This window comes from Oncorhynchus nerka, linkage group LG18 (assembly GCF_034236695.1).
Source record: "Oncorhynchus nerka isolate Pitt River linkage group LG18, Oner_Uvic_2.0, whole genome shotgun sequence".
Lineage (NCBI taxonomy): Eukaryota > Metazoa > Chordata > Actinopteri > Salmoniformes > Salmonidae > Oncorhynchus > Oncorhynchus nerka.
The window spans coordinates 1,640,819-1,656,882 of record NC_088413.1 but is presented as its reverse complement, the minus strand read 5'-3'; the positions used below and the strand labels follow the sequence as shown (position 1 = coordinate 1,656,882).

The 16,064-nt window shown below is 42.4% G+C and overlaps 2 long non-coding RNA genes across 2 annotated transcripts in view; both read right to left on the bottom strand.

Annotated features, from left to right (window-relative positions):
* LOC135561685 (uncharacterized) overlaps window positions 1–9,481 on the bottom strand; it is a 165,189-nt gene extending 155,708 nt beyond the window's left edge. Inside the window, exon 1 of the long non-coding RNA XR_010459603.1 lies at window positions 9,335–9,481. This is a non-coding gene — a long non-coding RNA (uncharacterized LOC135561685). The remainder of the gene's footprint in view (window positions 1–9,334) is intronic.
* A 1,493-nt stretch (window positions 9,482–10,974) lies between these two features.
* On the bottom strand, window positions 10,975–12,531 carry LOC135561688 (uncharacterized). Its single transcript, XR_010459606.1, has 2 exons — window positions 12,208–12,531; window positions 10,975–11,800 (listed from the first exon to the last, which is right to left on the bottom strand). It is a non-coding gene; the product is annotated as an uncharacterized LOC135561688 (long non-coding RNA).
* Window positions 12,532–16,064: the final 3,533 nt, after the last annotated feature.

Genomic DNA, 16,064 nt, shown 5'->3' with positions numbered 1-16,064 from the left:
ACAGAGAGTAGCAGCAGGGTAAAAGAGGTCTGGGAAGCCCTTTGATTAGCTGTTCAGGAGTCTTATGGGGGTAGAAGCTGTTGAGAAGCCTTTTGGACCTGGACTTGGCGCTCCGGTACCGCTTGGTGAGTGGTAGTGTTGGTTTGTTGCTTACTTAACAAATATTGAATAATCAAAATGTGAATATATAAAATTAAGATATTTTATTTAGAATACAGCCGTAGATAGAAGTCAAAGATCAACATACAACTGATGTCTCTTCTGAGTTGTGAACTAAAGAAAGACAGGATCTTCTATGCGGGTTTTGGCAGAGAGCTACACACAGAGAGGCTTTCTGCTCTAAGTCATTCCAACTTATTTACATTGTGGATAATGTGTGTTGTGTTTTATTTTTCCTTGTCAGCCACCCATCTCTGCTTTGTCAGTCTAGAAAGGCCCAGTGTCTTCTGGGTGAGGCTGTCAGGCTCCTCTATGGCCCCTCTGCTCCACTATGGCCCTCTGCTCCTCTATGGCCCTCTGCTCCACTATGGCCCTCTGCTCCTCTATGGCCCCCCTGCTCCTCTATGGCCCTCTGCTCCTCTATGGCCCCTCTGCTCCTCTATGGCCCTCTGCTCCACTATGGCCCTCTGCTCCTCTATGGCCCCTCTGCTACTCTATGACCCCTCTGCTCCTCTATGGCCCCTCTGCTCCACTATGGCCCTCTGCTCCACTATGGCCCCTCTGCTCCTCTATGGCCCCTCTGCTCCTCTATGGCCCCTCTGCTCCACTATGGCCCTCTGCTCCACTATGGCCCCTCTGCTCCACTATGGCCCCTCTGCTCCTCTATGGCCCTCTCAGCCGACTGACTGAGAGGGCCATAGTGGAGCTGGCCGGCTGAGAGGGCCCAAGAGGGACCAGCTTGCTGAGAGGGCCATAGTGGAGCTGGCCGGCTGAGAGGGCCCAAGAGGGACCAGCTTGCTGAGAGGGCCCTAGTGGATCCAGCTGCTTGAGAGGGCCATAGTGGAGCTGGCCGACTGAGAGGGCCCAAGAGGGACCAGCTTGCTGAGAGGGCCCAAGAGGGACCAGCTTGCTGAGAGGGCCCAAGAGGGACCAGCTTGCTGAGAGGGCCCAAGAGGGACCAGCTTGCTGAGAGGGCCCAAGAGGGACCAGCTTGCTGAGAGGGCCCAAAAGGGACCAGCTTGTTGAGAGGGCCCAAGAGGGACCAGCTTGTTGAGAGGGCCCAAGAGGGACCAGCTTGCTGAGAGGGCCCAAGAGGGACCAGCTTTCTGAGAGGGCCCAAGAGGGACCAGCTTTCTGAGAGGGCCCAAGAGGGACCAGCTTGCTGAGAGGGCCCAAGAGGGACCAGCTTGCTGAGAGGGCCCAAGAGGGACCAGGTGGCGTAGAGGGCCCAAGAGGGACCAGCTTGCTGAGAGGGCCCAAGAGGGACCAGCTTGCTGAGAGGGCCCAAGAGGGACCAGCTTGCTGAGAGGGCCCAAGAGGGACCAGCTTGCTGAGAGGGCCCAAGAGGGACCAGCTTGCTGAGAGGGCCCTAGTGGAGCCAGGTGGCGGAGAGGGTCCTAGTGGAGCCAGGTGGCGGAGAGGGCCCTAGTGGAGCCAGGTGGCGGAGAGGGCCCTAGTGGAGCCAGGTGGCTGAGAGGGCCCAAGAGGGACCAGCTTGCTGAGAGGGCCCTAGTGGAGCCAGGTGGCGGAGAGGGTCTATGGTGGCAACATTGCTGTTATAATGTTTATCTAGTGTATCTATGTATTTAATTAATGTCTGGAATAATGTATCTTTGTATTTAATTAATGTCTGTAATAATGTATATATATACATTTAATTATAGTATGTTATAGTGTTTATCTAGTGTATCTATGTATTGATGAGACTTGCTCCCTCTGCTAGAACACTTCCCCTTTGTCTACATGACTGACTCATGGTTCTGGACTCACAGCCAAATGCTGTTTCTCCATATCCTGTTATTTAGCAGTAGACTGAACTAAGCTGTGAGAGACGAGCAGGACAAATGGTTGTGGTTCTCTTGAGAAACAGTGTTGTGACAATGAGCACTGAGAAATGGTGTGACATTTCTCAACAAGACCTCACCACAAAAGTCACAATGTGGAAAGATGAACATCTCTCTGCAGAGGAGATTATATATCATTTAATACATTTGCTTTTGTCTGTTTTTGTTTTCTCAATCGCTCAGTTCCATAGGTCAGGGGTCAAGCTGAGCTGAGCCAATAGTGGAAGAGGTTACTGGTTGACTGTTGACTATATTCAGTTGACTGTATGTTACTATGTCAGTCCTCTGTCTTTTGACACCTCCCTCCCTTTCCCCCCCCCCCCTCTCTCGTTCTCTCGTTCTCTCTCTCTTCCTGACATGTAGCATCAGGCCTGTTGATCTTGACACAGGTCACAGACCTCTAGCATCTACACCCTCCCATACTCTAACATTAGACCAATATAACACATATTATATCCTCTCATTCATTTACATAGAGACAGATACAATCAATCATTGACACACTGAATATACAACAGTCAGATGCATGACACCATCACCAATGTTCCCTCTAACTTTCTCCGTCACTGAGCAGATTTCAGGTCTTCCAGTGTGTGTTTACTGTGAACACAGAGGCTGTACCCCCTTTAAGTAACAGTTTTAACAGTGTGTGTTTACTGTGAACACAGAGGCTGTACCCCCTTTAACTTACAGTTCTAACAGTGTGTGTTTACTGTGAACACTGAGGCTGTACCCCCTTTAACTTACAGTTAACAGTGTGTGTTTAATGTGAACACTGAGGCTGTACCCCCTTTAAGTAACAGTTCTAACAGTGTGTGTTTACTGTGAACACTGAGGCTGTACCCCCTTTAACTTACAGTTCTAACAGTGTGTGTTTACTGTGAACACAGAGGCTGTACCCCCTTTAACTTACAGTTCTAACAGTGTGTGTTTACTGTGAACACAGAGGCTGTACCCCCTTTAACTTACAGTTCTAACAGTGTGTTTACTGTGAACACAGAGGCTGTACCCCCTTTAACATACAGTTCTAACAGTGTGTGTTTACTGTGAACACAGAGGATGTACCCCCTTTAACTTACAGTTCTAACAGTGTGTGTTTACTGTGAACACAGAGGCTGTACCCCCTTTAACATACAGTTCTAACAGTGTGTGTTTACTGTGAACACAGAGGCTGTACCCCCCTTTAAGTAACAGTTCTAACAGTGTGTGTTTACTGTGAACACAGAGGCTGTACCCCCTTTAACTTACAGTTCTAACAGTGTGTGTTTACTGTGAACACAGAGGCTGTACCCCCTTTAACATACAGTTCTAACAGTGTGTGTTTACTGTGAACACAGAGGCTGTACCCCCCTTTAAGTAACAGTTCTAACAGTGTGTGTTTACTGTGAACACAGAGGCTGTACCCCCTTTAACTTACAGTTCTAACAGTGTGTGTTTACTGTGAACACTGAGGCTGTACCCCCTTTAACTTACAGTTAACAGTGTGTGTTTACTGTGAACACTGAGGCTGTACCCCCTTTAACTTACAGTTCTAACAGTGTGTGTTTACTGTGAACACTGAGGCTGTACCCCCTTTAACTTACAGTTCTAACAGTGTGTGTTTACTGTGAACACAGAGGCTGTACCCCCTTTAACTTACAGTTAACAGTGTGTGTTTACTGTGAACACTGAGGCTGTACCCCCTTTAACTTACAGTTCTAACAGTGTGTGTTTACTGTGAACACAGAGGCTGTACCCCCTTTAACTAACCGTTAACAGTGGACAAGTGGGCTACTGTGGCTATTTGATCATAATGTAGATCTACCAGAGTGACCTACCATCAAAAACTATAGATAAAATACATCCCATAACATTTAAACATGTAAACAGCTGTTCTGTCATTCAGTCTACAGTAGCAGCCAATGTGTGGTGTTCAACGTAGACCTACATCCCATAACATTTGAACATGTAAACAGCTGTTCTGTCATTCAGTCTACAGTAGCAGCCAATGTGTGGTGTTCAACGTAGACCTACATCCCATAACATTTGAACATGTAAACAGCTGTTCTGTCATTCAGTCTACAGTAGCAGCCAATGTGTGGTGTTCAACGTAGACCTACATCCCATAACATTTGAACATGTAAACAGCTGTTCTGTCATTCAGTCTACAGTAGCAGCCAATGTGTGGTGTTCAACGTAGACCTACATTCCATGAGACTTTTGAAAGAAACCTGCAGGGCTTGACATGAACCTGTTTATCCACTTATAAAGGCAATAGAATCCTACTCCTACAGCTGTAAACACAGTCCAGTTCAAAGTAACTGGAACAGATCCATATATGGCAATGCTCTATTTGCATGTAGTCCTCCTGCAGCTCTGATTGGTTCTGCCCCACCGGTCTGTGTCGAGTACAGGATGAGTCGTGTCAATGCAATAGAATCCTACTCCGATGCGTTCTGTCTACAACATCTCTTACATAGTTGGTTTAGTTTCGGTTTGTTGCAGTGAAAGTGGATAATATTCCATTTATCACATTTACCAGAGTAAAGGGACATGTTGATGGTGTTAACAGGGAAAACTCTAGAACAGTGATGGTGTTAACAGGGAAAACTCTAGAACAGTGATGGTGTTAACAGGGAAAACTCTAGAACAGTGATGGTGTTAATAGGGAAAACTCTAGAACAGTGATGGTGTTAACAGGGAAAACTCTAGAACAGTGATGGTGTTAACAGGGAAAACTCTAGAACAGTGATGGTGTTAATAGGGAAAACTCTAGAACAGTGATGGTGTTAACAGGGAAAACTCTAGAACAGTGATGGTGTTAACAGGGAAAACTCTAGAACAGTGATGGTGTTAATAGGGAAAACTCTAGAACAGTGATGGTGTTAACAGGGATAACTCTAGAACAGTGATGGTGTTAACAGTGATGGTGTTAACAGGGAAAACTCAAGAACAGTGACGGTGTTAACAGGGAAAACTCTAGAACAGTGATGGTGTTAACAGGGAAAACTCTAGAACAGTGATGGTGTTAACAGGGAAAACTCTAGAACAGTGATGGTGTTAACAGTGATGGTGTTAACAGGGAAAACTCTAGAACAGTGATGGTGTTAACAGGGAAAACTCTAGAACAGTGATGGTGTTAACAGGGATAACTCTAGAACAGTGATGGTGTTAACAGGGATAACTTTAGAACAGTGATGGTGTTAACAGGGGAAACTCTAGAACAGTGATGGTGTTAACAGGGAAAACTCTAGAACAGTGATGGTGTTAACAGGGGAAACTCTAGAACAGAGATGGTGTTAACAGGGATAACTTTAGAACAGTGATGGTGTTAACAGGGAAAACTCTAGAACAGTGATGGTGTTAACAGGGGAAACTCTAGAACAGAGATGGTGTTAACAGGAGAAACTCTAGAACAGTGATGGTGTTAACAGGGATAACTCTAGAACAGTGATGGTGTTAACAGGAGAAACTCTAGAACAGTGATGGTGTTAACAGGGAAAACTCTAGAACAGTGATGGTGTTAACAGGAGAAACTCTAGAACAGTGGTGGTGTTAACAGGAGAAACTCTAGAACAGTGGTGGTGTTAACAGGAGAAACTCTAGAACAGTGATGGTGTTAACAGGGAAAACTCTAGAACAGTGATGGTGTTAACAGGGAAAACTCTAGAACAGTGACGGTGTTAACAGGGGAAACTCTAGAACACTGATGGTGTTAACAGGAGAAACTCTAGAACAGTGATGGTGTTAACAGGAGAAACTCTAGAACAGTGATGGTGTCAACATGAGAAACTCTAGAACAGTGGTGGTGTTAACAGGAGAAACTCTAGAACAGTGGTGGTGTTAACAGGAGAAACTCTAGAACAGTGATGGTGTTAACAGGGAAAACTCTAGAACAGTGATGGTGTTAACAGGAGAAACTCTAGAACAGTGGTGGTGTTAACAGGAGAAACTCTAGAACAGTGATGGTGTTAACAGGGATAACTCTAGAACAGTGATGGTGTTAACAGGAAAAACTCTAGAACAGTGATGGTGTTAACAGGGGAAACTCTAGAACAGTGATGGTGTTAACAGGGGAAACTAGAACACTGATGGTGTCAACAGGGGAAACTCTAGAACAGTGATGGTGTTAACAGGGGAAACTCTAGAACACTGATGGAATTAACAGGGGAAACTCTAGAACAGTGACGGTGTTAACAGGGGAAACTCTAGAACACTGATGGTGTTAACAGGGGAAACTCTAGAACAGTGGTGGTGTTAACAGGGAAAACTCTAGAACAGTGGTGGTGTTAATAGGGAAAACTCTAGAACAGTGATGGTATTAACAGGGAAAACTCTAGAACAGAGATGGTTTTAACAGGGAAAACTCTAGAACAGAGCTGGTGTTAATAGGGAAAACTCTAGAACAGTGATGGTGTTAACAGGGGAAACTCTAGAACAGTGGTGGTGTTAACAGGGAAAACTCTAGAACACTGATGGTGTTAACAGGGGAAACTCTAGAACAGTGGTGGTGTTAGTTACGATGCCTACACCATATCAACACCATACCACTCCTGGTTACTATAACGACACCATATCAACACCATACCATTCCTGGTTACTATGCCTACACAATATCAACACCATACCACTCCTAGTTACTATGCCTACACCATATCAACACCATACCACTCCTGGTTACTATGACGACACCATATCAACACCATACCATTCCTGGTTACTATGCCTACACCATATCAAAACCATACCACTCCTAGTTACTATGCCTACACCATATCAACACCATACCACTGCCGGTTACTATGATGACACCATATCAACACCATACCATTCCTGGTTACTATGACTACACCATATCAACACCATACTATTCCTGGTTACTATGATGACACCATATCAACACCATACCACTCCTGGTTACTATGACGTTACCATATCAACACCATACCATTCCTGGTTACTATGCCTACACAATATCAAATGGTGTTGACTTTACCATATCAACACCATACTATTCCTGGTTACTATGACGGCACCATATCAACACCATGCTATTCCTGGTTACTATGACTACACCATATCAACACCATACCATTCCAGGTTACTATGATGACACCATATCAACACCATACCATTCCAGGTTACTTTGACGACACCATATCAACACCATACCATTCCAGGTAACTATGACGACACCATATCAACAACATACCATTCCAGGTTACTTTGACGACACCATATCAACACCATACCACTCCTGGTTACTATGACTAGACCATATCAACACCATACCACTCCTGGTTACTATGACTACACCATATCAACACCATACCACTCCTGGTTACTATGACTGCACCATATCAACACTATACCACTCCTGGTTACTATGACTACACCATATCAACACCATACCACTCCTGGTTACTATGACTAGACCATATCAACACCATACCACTCCTGGTTACTATGACTGCACCATATCAACACTATACCACTCCTGGTTACTATGACTACACCATATCAACACCATACCACTCCTGGTTACTATGACTAGACCATATCAACACCATACCACTCTTGGTTACTTTGACACAAGGCTTTATCGTGGGTTTTTACAGAAGTGTTTGTCGATCCACTAGGAATACCATGGAGATCGACCAGTTCGCGATCAAACGGTTGGTGACCAGCTGCTCTCGAAAAGTTAGTGAAGTTCAATCTTGTGCTTCTCGCTATTGGCTGATTTATCTGCAGCTTAGAGAGAACATTGTGTCACACCCTGATCTGTTTCACCTGTCTTTGTGATTATCTCCACCCCCTTCCAGGTGAAGCACATCTTCCCCATTATCCCCTGTGTATTTATGCCTGTATTTATGCTTTTTCCCCAGTCTCTGTTTTCTTGTCCTCCTGGTTTTGACCCTTGACCCTGACTCTGAGTCCACCTGCCTGACCACTCTGCCTGTCCTGACTCTGAGCACACCTGCCTGACCACTCTACCTGTCCTGACTCTGAGCCCACCTGCCTGACTCTGAGCCCACCTGCCTGACCACTCTGCCTGTCCTGACTCTGAGCCCACCTGCCTGACACTGAGCCTGTCCTGACTCTGAGCCCGCCTGCCTGACCACTCTGCCTGTCCTGACTATGAGCCCACCTGCCTGACCACTCTACCTGTCCTGACTCTGAGCCCACCTGCCTGACTCTGAGCCCACCTGCCTGACCACTCTGCCTGTCCTGACTCTGAGCCCACCTGCCTGACCCTGAGCCTGTCCTGACTCTGAGCCCGCCTGCCTGACCACTCTGCCTGTCCTGACTCTGAGCCCACCTGCCTGACCACTCTACCTGTCCTGACTCTGAGCCCACCTGCCTGACTCTGAGCCCACCTGCCTGACCACTCTGCATGTCCTGACTCTGAGCCCACCTGCCTGACCCTGAGCCTGTCCTGACTCTGAGCCCGCCTGCCTGACCACTCTGCCTGTCCTGACTCTGAGCCCACCTGCCTGACCACTCTGCCTGTCCTGACTCAGAGCCCACCTGCCTGACTCTGAGCCCACCTGCCTGACCACTCTGCCTGTCCTGACTCTGAGCCCACCCTGAGCCTGTCCTGACTCTGAGCCCGCCTGCCTGACCACTCTGCCTGTCCTGACTCTGAGCCCACCTGCCTGACCACTCTGCCTGTCCTGACTCTGAGCCCACCTGCCTGACCACTCTGCCTGTCCTGACTCTGAGCCCACCTGCCTGACCACTCTGCCTGTCCTGACTCTGAGCCCACCTGCCTGACCACTCTGCCTGTCCTGACTCTGAGCCCACCTGCCTGTCCTGACTCTGAGCCCACCTGCCTGACCACTCTGCCTGTCCTGACTCTGAGCCCACCTGCCTGACCCTGAGCCTGCTTGCTGATCTGTACCTCTGCCCTCCTCTGGATTACAGATCTCTGCCTACCCTGAGGATGCCTGCTGTCCTGACTCTGAGCCCACCTGCCTGACCCTGAGCCTGCTTGCTGATCTGTACCTCTGCCCTCCTCTGGATTACAGATATCTGCCTACCCTGAGGATGCCTGCTGTCCTGTACCTTTGCCCCCTGACTCTGGACTATCGACCCCTGCCTGCCTTGACCTGTCTTTGCCTGAACCCTGTTGTCTGCATTTGGGTCTTACCTTGGTTCTAATAAGACTGACCATCACACCTTAACTGATATTAGTGCCTGTCCCCAGATGGACAGTTCGACTACAGTAAAGTACATTTACAGGTGATCACATCATTGTCCTGCTTTGAGACACATTTTTACTGCCTGCTTCCAGCTGGATGTTATTTTCTAGCTGCACAAATTGTAATATATCTTACAATTTCGAAACATACCTGTGCTCCAGAACAGGATCACCAATATCACTGCAGGTATCATATCTTTCTCTAACTGGGGCTCCACTGAGCGAAACACGTCTACTGTCATGAAGAGAGGACTGAAGAGTGAGAAATACTGCTAGGCTATATGATTTCTAGCTCATTACTTCCTTACTTCAATTATGTGGCAAACTGTTAAGCAAATCAGAAGGAAACACTGACATCAGAAAAACTCCACAGGAAACTGCTGACAGAGCAGCAGTTACACATAGTGTCCTATAATATCTTACCTAATTGTCAGTGACTGACTTGGGAAAGTCACCTCTAACTTTCTGTGTTGTAGAAGCTAGAGGTCTGTTACCCAAGTCAACTCAACAGGTGTGGTGGTAAATGAGACATGCTATACTGTTTTTTTACTTAGAGAATTGTCTGTTAAATGCTAGTGTTTTTCCACTGATACAAACTTGTCTTGTGTGACTTAGTGTTAAGTCTGGGCGTACAGCAAAGAGCTGTTTGGGTGTGACCACAGTGTGTGACACATCCTGTTTTTCACAATCTGCAGGGACTCCACTGTGTGGAAATCTGTTAGAAATCATCAATGACATCATATCAACTCACAAGTATCACAGTAGGATAGAAATTAACACTTGGTAGACTATATAACTTCTACATCCATGGTGGTGATATTAACACTTGGTAGACTATATAACTTCTACATCCATGGTGGTGACATTAACACTTGGTAGACTATATAACTTCTACATCCATGGTGGTGACATTAACACTTGGTAGACTATATAACTTCTACATCCATGGTGGTGACATTAACACTTGGTAGACTATATAACTTCTACATTCATGGTGGTGACATTAACACTTGGTAGACTATATAACTTCTACATTCATGGTGGTGATATTAACACTTGGTAGACTATATAACTTCTACATTCATGGTGGTGACATTAACACTTAGTAGACTATATAACTTAAACATGTAGTGACATTAACACTTGGTAGACTATATAACTTAAACATGTAGTGACATTAACACTTGGTAGACTATATAACTTCTACATTCATGGTGGTGACATTAACACTTGGTAGACTATATAACTTCTACATTCATGGTGGTGACATTAACACTTGGTAGACTATATAACTTCTACATTCATGGTGGTGACATTAACACTTGGTAGACTATATAACTTAAACATGTAGTGACATTAACACTTGGTAGACTATATAACTTAAACATTCATGGTGGTGACATTAACACTTGGTAGACTATATAACTTCTACATCCATGGTGGTGACATTAACACTTGGTAGACTATATAACTTCTACATCCATGGTGGTGATATTAACACTTGGTAGACTATATAACTTCTACATCCATGGTGGTGATATTAACACTTGGTAGACTATATAACTTCTACATCCATGGTGGTGATATTAACACTTGGTAGACTATATAACTTCTACATCCATGGTGGTGATATTAACACTTGGTAGGCTATATAACTTCTACATCCATGGTGGTGATATTAACAGTTGGTAGACTATATAACTTCTACATTCATGGTGGTGATGTCGGGGCAGGTTCCTTGTTCCTTGTCAATCATTTACTTATTGGTGAAATCAGCAACCAGACAATATCTTTAAGTAAATCAATCATTCATTTATTAATGTGGTTGCAGACAGAAGTTGACAACGGGAACACAGCATGTATGTTTCAGAGTAAGTTCTGCAACCCACCTAAGGGCACAGCTGATTATATACATGTGGTCACTACCTGGTGGTATAATCACCTACGTCAATGTATGTGTGTATCAATAAGCTGAGGTTACCTTATAAAGTAACCTGGTACAGTAGCTTCTGTGAATTCATTAGCATTGTCCACTACCACACAATATCAACATGTCAAAACCAGACAGTGGTTACTTCTCTTTATCTAGTTTCAGTCTGACTCAGACCCAGCCTGCAAGCCCACTCTCACATCAGCCAGGGCCTAACCACAAAGACTAATATAGACTCAGACCCAGCCTGCAAGCCCACTCTCACATCAGCCAGGGCCTAACCACAAAGACTAATATAGACTCAGACCCAGCCTGCAAGCCCACTCTCACATCAGCCAGGGCCTAACCACAAAGACTAATATAGATGCTTGTACAACGTATAGTGGCAGAGTTTAGACACATAGAAACAGTATCTATTATAAGGCCTGCAGCAAAACATATGAATCTTCAAGTCCCCTTAATCACTAATGGGGAGGGTCTTTGGGACCCACCCTCTACAATGACATTAACACTTGGTAGACTATAGAACTTAAATATATTGGTTGTTCCTGTTGGGTAGCAACTTCACCAGCTTGTTGTTGTTGTTGTTGTTCTGAAGCATCTTGTGTGATGTTGGTCTTGAGGGGAGAAGGTGAGAGAAGATGGATTCTATTCATATGCTGTCCAGCTTCTGAAGAACGTATGGTGCTAGAATGGAGAAGAGATCAGTAAACAACAGAACGTATGGTGCTAGAATGGAGAGGAGATCAGTAAACAACAGAACGTATGGTGCTAGAATGGAGAAGAGATCAGTAAACAACAGAACGTATGGTGCTAGAATGGAGAGGAGATCAGTAAACAACAGAACGTATGGTGCTAGAATGGAGAGGACATCAGTAAACAACAGAACGTATGGTGCTAGAATGGAGAGGAGATCAGTAAACAACAGAACGTATGGTGCTAGAATGGAGAGGAGATCAGTAAACAACAGAACGTATGGTGCTAGAATGGAGAGGTGAGGAGGTCAATAAACAATACATTTAGATTCTCTCCACAACTAGACAGTTACAGTACATTTGACCTTAAAGTAACATCCTAATTGTATATATACTTACCTATATAGACACACTTCCCAGGTTTGACAGAAAAAAACTTGCTACAAAGACTATTTTCCTGACTGTCTCTACTGATGGCCTCTAACAGCAGAATAAAATAAGTGGGATATTTAAACAGCACTGAAACAGAGCAGGTTGCTAGTTGACGATGTGTTGTAAATTGTTTCAATGCTCCCATCTACAGATCTTCTAATGTATTGTAATACCACATGTACCAATACAGTAGAATAGACAGTGACACTGTGTAATGATACAATGACCCTCCATCCAATGTTCTGCTGCTGTTGTGCAACATTGTGACGCCACTGACATGTTTACAGGTTGCCATGCCGACGAAAGAGAAGGTGTTTTCATTCTGTAACAAGGCCTTCACTTCAGTCTGGATGGCTGGTTGACTGCAGACAGGTTACACAGTATCAGTGGAGGTGTTAGGCTGTTTCTGCTCTCCTCCCAACTACTAATGGAATTGTCCTGCCAATGCAACGTATGAAAATGTATCCAGTCACTACTGTAAGTCTCTCTGGATAAGAGCGTCTGCTAAATGACTCACATGTTCAATGTAATGTTCAGTTTGACAATATCAATGGAATAGACCAAAGCAGAGGCATGTGTTTAGATATGAACAGATATCTCGATTGAGAATAATGTCAGTATTTAGCTACGTTATTAGCTGTTTTGCTCACCAAAGGTGGAACAAAGTGAAACTGTTGACGTCAAAGCCTCAGTTCCGGGAGAGTAGTGGGTGAAACCATTCACCTCGGGAAAAGGGGTGATATAAATAACGTTTCCTTTCATTATGTGTTACTGAATTCATTAAGATATTTGCTGCCATTGTAGTAAGGTTGGTAATACGAGAGGTCTTCGGACCTACCATTTTTGTATAATTTTCTTTGAAAGAACAACTAGTAGGTTTTGAGTGCTTCTCCCTATTTGGGAAGTTGGTCTGCCCGCTCCTCAGTCTGACAGATATTCTGAGAGCAGGTTCGAGTCCTCTTCCTCTGTACATAAAAACTGTTTCAAACTGTATAACACAATAGTGCTTTTGGAAAACTGGTTCATATATCCTAAAGTCAATAGCGAATGTGGCTCTGTAGATATTTATTTAGCCGTTCATGAATTGAAGACCTATTTCAGCCAGTTAACCAAGTTGTTGCTGTCTTAGCTAGCCGTGTTAATGACGAGCTAACGAGCACCGTTGGTCTCTGCACTACAATGTCACGCTAGTTATTACCAGCAGGTGATTTACTAGCAGGGGACTTATTGAAATATTAAGTGAATGTTTATTTTCTTACTACCTTAAAAGGTTTATATAAAAGGGTTGTACTTGTGCTCTGTATTTATGGATTAATATCACTTCACATTGAGGGTTTGTATCAATAACGTTACTGTTGTTCCTATCTAACAGATATCTTGTGTCCTACCTAACCATGTATCACTACTGTTGTTCCTATCTAACAGATATCTTGTGTCCTATCTAACCATGTGTCACTACTGTTGTTCCTATCTAACAGATATCTTGTGTCCTACCTAACCATGTGTCACTACTGTTGTTCCTATCTAACAGATATATTGTGTCCTACCTAACCATGTTGGTCTACTATTATCCTACTGAACAGTACAGCTTGGGTTGATCTACTATTATTCTACTGAACAGTACAGCTTGGGTTGGTCTACTATTATCCTACTGAACAGTACAGCTTGGGTTGGTCTACTATTATTCTACTGAACAGTACAGCTTGGGTTGGTCTACTATTATCCTACTGAACAGTACAGCTTGGGTTGGTCTACTATTATCCTACTGAACAGTACAGCTTGGGTTGGTCTACTATTATCCTACTGAACAGTACAGCTTGGGTTGGTCTACTATTATCCTACTGAACAGTACAGCTTGGGTTGGTCTACTATTATCCTACTGAACAGTACAGCTTGGGTTGGTCTACTATTATCCTACTGAACAGTACAGTTTGGGTTGGTCTGACTGTGAAAGACCAATATGGGATTCATCATTTAGGTCATTCAGAGTGTATCACTGTTTCTCGTGCTTTTCACAGAGGTTGCCTTTCCTTCTCTGGGCCGTTTGGAAAATGTTTTACTAAATTAGAGTACTGAATACCCACTTCTCCAGGCACCACTACACCACTGACCTACACAACAGCTTTCAACATACCAGTATTTAGTTTGGAAACATTCAAATCTGTCAAAATACTAGTATTTAGTTTGGAAACATTCAAATCTGTCAAAATACTAGTATTTAGTTTGGAAACATTCAAATCTGTCAAAATACTAGTATTTAGTTTGGAAACATTCAAATCTGTCAAAATACTAGTATTTAGTTTGGAAACATTCAAATCTGTCAAAATACTAGTATTTAGTTTGGAAACATTCAAATCTGTCAAAATACTAGTATTTAGTTTGGAAACATTCAAATCTGTCAAAATACTAGTATTTAGTTTGAAACATTCAAATCTGTCAAAATACTAGTATTTAGTTTGGAAACATTCAAATCTGTCAAAATACTAGTATTTAGTTTGGAAACATTCAAATCTGTCAAAATACTAGTATTTAGTTTGGAAACATTCAAATCTGTCAAAATACTAGTATTTAGTTTGGAAACATTCAAATCTGTCAAAATACTAGTATTTAGTTTGGAAACATTCAAATCTGTCAAAATACTAGTATTTAGTTTGGAAAACAAATTCAAAATCTGTCAAAATACTAGTATTTAGTTTGGAAAACATCAAAATACTAGTATTTAGTTTGGAAAATCTGTCAAAATACTAGTATTTAGTTTGGAAACATTCAAATCTGTCAAAATACAACATTCAAATCTGTCAAAATACTAGTATTTAGTTTGGAAACATTCAAATTCAAAATACTAGTATTTAGTTTGAAACATTCAAATCTGTCAAAATACTAGTATTTAGTTTGGAAACATTCAAATCTGTCAAAATACTAGTATTTAGTTTGGAAACATTCAAATCTGTCAAAATACTAGTATTTAGTTTGGAAACATTCAAAATCTGTCAAAATACTAGTATTTAGTTTGGAAACATTCAAATCTGTCAAAATACTAGTATTTAGTTTGGAAACATTCAAATCTGTCAAAATACTAGTATTTAGTTTGGAAACATTCAAATCTGTCAAAATACTAGTATTTAGTTTGGAAACATTCAAATCTGTCAAAATACTAGTATTTAGTTTGGAAACATTCAAATCTGTCAAAATACTAGTATTTAGTTTGGAAACATTCAAATCTGTCAAAATACTAGTATTTAGTTTGGAAACATTCAAATCTGTCAAAATACTAGTATTTAGTTTGAAACATTCAAATCTGTCAAAATACTAGTATTTAGTTTGGAAACATTCAAATCTGTCAAAATACTAGTATTTAGTTTGGAAACATTCAAATCTGTCAAAATACTAGTATTTAGTTTGGAAACATTCAAATCTGTCAAAATACTAGTATTTAGTTTGGAAACATTCAAATCTGTCAAAATACTAGTATTTAGTTTGGAAACATTCAAATCTGTCAAAATACTAGTATTTAGTTTGGAAACATTCAAATCTGTCAAAATACTAGTATTTAGTTTGAAACATTCAAATCTGTCAAAATACTAGTATTTAGTTTGGAAACATTCAAATCTGTCAAAATACTAGTATTTAGTTTGGAAACATTCAAATCTGTCAAAATACTAGTATTTAGTTTTGAAACATTCAAATCTGTCAAAATACTAGTATTTAGTTTGGAAACATTCAAATCTAGTATTTTAGTTTTGAAGCATTCAAATCTGTCAAAATACTAGTATTTAGTTTGGAAACATTCAAATCTGTCAAAATACTAGTATTTAGTTTGGAAA